This window comes from Lepisma saccharinum, chromosome 30 (genome assembly GCF_977018435.1).
Source record: "Lepisma saccharinum chromosome 30, izLepSacc3.1, whole genome shotgun sequence".
Taxonomy (NCBI): domain Eukaryota; kingdom Metazoa; phylum Arthropoda; class Insecta; order Zygentoma; family Lepismatidae; genus Lepisma; species Lepisma saccharinum.
Window position 1 is genome coordinate 37685848 of NC_139258.1, and position 6182 is coordinate 37692029.

A 6182-nucleotide genomic window follows, 5' to 3' on the forward strand; every position below is an offset into this window, starting at 1 on the left:
GGGTTATAATTTTTCTGTATAATTGAGGACTAAAAGTGGTAAATTTTGTAAGTGCCAAACGCGAAAGTGTTGGGAAATCGCATCGTTCAGCACATCAGCCCATAAGAACGTTCACACTAGTGACCTCTTTACACGCCCTTTGAACTACTTCGAGGGCGACCAGCCACTTTTCACGTTTACCATCTTATAAAGCATGGCACATTTCACAGTTTAACGTGGGAAACGGTGTTTGAATTATTTTGGCACTTACAGCGTTTACCAATTTTAGTCTTCAATTTCAATCAACCCTTATGAGCACTTTATTGTTATCAAGGTATATGTCATATTATTGGTACAAACTGGTTATTTTTAACAAACATGTTACGTAATGATAACAAGAAATAAAATTTCCAAATGTTTGAGTTAGTGACAAACACTAATTTATTGAATTATAGAGTAACAAAACAAGGAACATTTATCACATGTAGGTAACATTGAGTTATAAACAACATAATATGTAATATTATTGAATTTTAGTAGATAATGTACTACAAAATTTCATTTTTAAGGAAGTTCACAATACATGAAATACTTACTATAATACTAATTCTCTGCCTATGAAATTCATGAAACTAAATTCACTGAATCACTATTTTATTGCTCATAATATCACTGTGTTTGTATGTAGAATCATCTGAAGCCTTTAAATGACAAATCAATATACTACGGAAATATTTTATATGGCTGGAATGGAGAATTTCTCAAAGTCCAATACATCCCTTTGATGGATGGTATATTCATAAATAAGAACATTACTACTACAAATAATATTAATAGTATATAGATGTGTGATTGTTGTACCTTCCCTATTCAACTGTACTGAAAAATACTACTTTGAATGTAAGACAACATTATTTATGCTAGTTTTCCAAATATTAGAAAGAGGAGTGAAATTCTACTAGTAAGTGGTCAATTGGCAGGCCTTGGTCTACAATGGGCTGGTTACATCATAGGATTTGTTACCACTTGAGGAACTGCTGAATGTGTTTTATGAAATCATAAATCATGAAGGATTTATAAGAAATAAAATCAGTTATATCAATTTTTTTGCATTTTAATGCTATATAATAGTTTCATGCATCGCATGTTCCTAGGATTTTTGAAGATGTAAATTTGGACTGGACTGACATGTTTCATAGTATTGGTGGAAAGTTAATCACTCTATCATAGTGTATGGAATGAAACAAATCATATCATATTACAAAAATGAACTACACTAATTGTTGATCTACACGTACACATATTTTGTAGTGTTCTTTAGGAGTTTGGTTACTTCTGAGAAATATTATTAGGTTTTGCCGTCTCGTATGCACCACTCTGCTCTTATTTGAAACTGTATTTTGATTGTATAACCTGGAATTGCGTAGTGTAGTCAGGACATTTGACGGGATGTGTTTAACAGCTTTGGGCAATGTGGTTATAAGGCTAACTGGAAGTGGACCTACAGTTTAAAGTGGGATTTGAACCACTGTGCCATGTGCCTCCACTGGGTAGTGAACCCAAGGACCCTTTGATTACAAGACAACAACGTTACCACTATGCCACTGCGGAAGCCCCAGTATGGGAGCGGGGGCAGGGGGGCCATGCACAAAAGCAAACAGTAAAATGCTTTAAACAGGAAAACAGGAATACATGCAATCAAGCTTATCTCATTACGTGAAGGATTGAAGGCAGCCAGGATCAGAGAATGTATGGAAATTTTTGCCAATCATACCATGAAAAATGTGAACATTTTTGGTCATTGTATGCATTTTGCATACATTAATAGATCATATCAATGTATATAGAAAATACTCAACATGTTTAACAGTGCTTGAACTGGAAATTGATAGTTAGGGGATTGCTCGAGCCTTAAGGCTAACTGAGAGCATGCTCCTATGTTTGAACATGGGGAAAATGGGACAGCTTTGCATAATTCTTCCTTGAATCCTATGGTCGACAGTTATATCTCTCAAACCCAGTAACTACTATTTCTAAAGCAATTATGAGTTATTTTATGTTGACGTAATCCACCACATGATACATACACAAATCATTGTATGTAACCTTAAATACACATGAATGTCAATGAAAATGAAAATTTATTTTCAATAGACCTCAAACAACTTTATTTGTTTTGTAAACAAATTGCAGATATGAATATTCAATGTGCCTAATGTACAGAAATTGGGAATAAGCAATATTGCACACACATACTATCTTTTGTTTATTGATTGAATTGGGTTATTTTACATTGCTTTTCAGCCACTTGAGGCTAATCGCAATGATCACACACACACACAAATTAACATTATAATAATATTATTACTACGGTGGACATTTACAATTATCAGTGAACCTGGACATCTGAAAAGTGAGCCATTATTGAACAGCAAAAGATCATTTTATGTATGTTTGTGTTCGTGCATGCATCCTCATGTGTCTGGAGTGTAATTCTTTGGAAAGTATAAATTGATTGGTTGATTGATTGATTGAGTTTTAGTTTTAAGTCTACTTTATGCACAAAAAGGCTAATTGGGATTGGACCTACTGTTTAAAGTGGGATCTGAAACGCTTGTACCTCCACTGGGTATCGAACCCGGAACTCCTTGATTACAAGGTGATGACGTTACCAATATGCCAACGAGAAAAGTATAAATTAAACTTAAGCTTAGAAATGAAACTATATATGTTATAATTATTTAAGCATTTAGTTTGGAGGCAGAATTTTATTTTACTTTTCTCACAACAGTTCATTAAAGATTTAACTAAATGAACCAAACAGTTTCATGTTATACTTGTAGTTCGCATAGTGTAGGGCGTTACCCCCACACCCCCTATATACCTTCATGCCATGGTGCTAAGCACAGGGGAGTACTTTACCTTTTTTTACCTTTACTTGTAGTTCGCAGAATTTTTGCTTTCCACTTTTCCAGTGATGTTATTTTGATCAATTTGAAGTAAAAAATTGTGTAAAATGACCCAGAAATAGTTAACCATTTTCTTTCTTCATATTGTTGCTACATGATATTAATTTCATCATGTGTGATGAACGTCCTGACACAATTCTTTACATTTTCTTTTCTGAAAGATTGGGCAAAAGAGATGGTTCAAGAAGTCAGTCAACTACAGAACTTCATATGGCTCCTTCAAGACTAACAAGAAGAACCCCATTGCAATCAAAGTTGTAAGATTCTACTGAGTTATCTTTTATTACCTTTTGGCAGTTATCATTAATTTTTATTTGCAATAATGTTATTCAGGAAGAACAAACATTTCCAAATTGATTTCTGCTTAATAGATTTCTTATGAATGAATCTCTTTTCTTCTTTAAAAGTGGCTGTGATATAATCCATATGCTTTGTTTTATATATAGCGTTTTTCTTGTGGTGTTATAAACGTAAGGAATTTCCATACAAAGATTTTACATGGTGTATACTTATGGATTCTTCACCTTATGGCACTTATAGGTGCTTCATGTGAATGTCTCAATTAGGAAATATGTGTGTCCCGTAGAAGTATGGTTTTACAGTGTTGCCCCTTTAGTAGGTGTCTCTAATATGGTCTGGTACCACTGGACACATTTTTGGTCTTAGCTGTTCAATCTAAGAAAGAAGCCCTTGAACTAAACCTTCATGCACAAGCTAGTTGTCTCTGAGATGCAGAGGCGTGATTCTAAGCAGCTCATGGCTTCACAGCATAGGTGACACATAATATCACTATCTCTCATTGATTAATATTTGACATGATGTAATAACTGAATATTGTAGCTCTGTTAGTTTATTTTAACCTCCAGTTAGCATTTTGATCATACTTATCACTGATGAGGTTGTGCTGCTACAAGCGAAACAAATTCAATGGGAATCATATTTTACTGTTTTTTGATAATGTTTATAGCTTTGCTTTGCAATAACAATCTATAGCATTACATAAAATTAACACCTTTCTTTCGTATTTATGAAATTGTGCAATTCAGTTACCCTGCTGTAATCTCCACCAGAAAGAAATAAAATGTATAGATGTTAAACAGTTTTCAACTGTATTTGAAAATACATGGCTACTTACATAAAGGTGCTGAAATTTATACATCTTCAGTCAGCGCAATAGCCAAGAGATGACAGAATATATAACCATTAGAATTGTCCAATCAAATCATGCACATCCAAAAGAGGAGGCAAGGGAGGGGCACAGCACCCCTGGAAAATGAATGGAGAACTAAACTTGTATACTTCACACAGTGGCAGAGCGTGACCTTTCCAACAGTGTAAGCCTATCATGATGAAGGTTATTTCCCGTTGTGCTTATTTTTGGGCTGACATGGTTAGTGATTTATCCACACACATCGACACCTCCCCCCATTTTTTCAGAACACTTCCCTGGAATTTTTCACCAAATTAAAAATTCTGGATAAATCTCTGGGATTGGTGTTTTCTTTGCTAGGTTGTGTATCTCTTACATTTCAACTGATAATTAAGTCAGTCTTATTCCTATCACAATGAGTAACGTAACGATAAAAAATATGCAAAGTTAGATAAAATGAATAATAATAATAATAATAATAATAATAATAATAATAATAAAGAAACGAAAACAGAAGGAAACAGAAAAGTGCAGAATACTTTTTACAACCGCATAACCAAGTATCAGCTTCGTACGCTGAATCACAAAATCGGCGCACTTTATTTTTCGTTTCTGTTACTATGCCTGCTAGAGAAGGAAGGGCCTACCTACATCCACAAGTTTCTTCTTGGCAGCAAAATCCTTGCTGGATAACGGCGTCTGCACCAAGTTCTCAACCCCACCGCACAATCACACTCGTTTTATTCCATAATGCACTTCACTGTCACACAACAGCACAGGGCCGACAGTCCACTTTGAATAGATGGAATTCGCAAAAGCAATACCTCGACAACAAGAACGGGGAAACAAAAAGAAGCCAGATCTAAAATTGGTCACTGCTCAAAGCAGTGATCTTTCGGACTGTGCGGGGAATATCCCTTCCGGATATAAAAAAATTCCCTCTCTTGCCTTAAAATTCCCTATATTTAGTAAAAAAAAGTACAATATTAATTATAAAAGAAATGCTCACTAATTGTAGGGACATATCCAGAAATTTCTATCAAAGGACATGTAAGTGCTTTCTTAGGATACTGTAAAAGCAAATCTAGCACCTAAAAGATCATAAACAGGCTTTTCGAATGCTGTTTGAAGAGTTTCTGAATCACGGACTACGTAATTAATAATATTTTGTTCACATTTGACACGAGATTTGTAAAATTGGTTCAATCTTCAGCTTTCATTAACATTTATTTATTTACTTATTTTTGCACCTTTTAGCTCAGTTATTACCAGCTGAGTTCATACATAAACGGAAAACAGAGATCATAATATTTCTGATGTTTATGCTCTCCTATAAGCTAAAAACAGAAACAAGAATTTAACACATCAATATGTATCTATTTTTCCCGTATCCTGCTCATTTTTAGGTTTCTCCTTTTTCCCCTTCCTGTTGGATTTTTGCTTCAGAGTTCCCTGTTCCTGGAAAAAACCTCCTTGAAGCACCACCGGCTCAAATCTCATTTGCAGTCAACCATTCATATCCGACAACGCTGGAGCCCCTCCTTTTGCAGGACCTGTGTCTCGCTGGCACGTATTCAGTGAAGCCAACCCAAGCACAATGGTGCTAAATTTCGCACAAGTTTAAAAAGTCGTTTGTAGGTTGGTGGCATAAATAAAACAAGAGGGCCACTTTTCGTTGTGGTTCAATTTTCTCAAACTTTTCACGTATAACTTCGAACGTTGGTTGAACCATTCAGATTTATATTTATATTTTTGTTTTAAATTAATATTAATAATATGAAAATCACAGAACAATTTAGTAGTATGTAGCATACTTTCGGAGTTTAAACGACACCATGGATGTCCAGAAGGGGCAAGGCAAGGAGACACTTGCTGAAAAATGAATGTCAACCATTTTCACACATACAATTTCTTTTCAGTTACATCAAATTGTTAATTATTGTAAAGGCGTTGCAGAAAAACGTTAACTTCAAATTGAATTAGTATATTTTGAGAAGGGAAATATACCTAGTTTACCCCCCCCCCCCCCCAAAAAAAATACTTTACTTAATCCTCCCTGATGGAAAGAAATACTGCGGACGTCC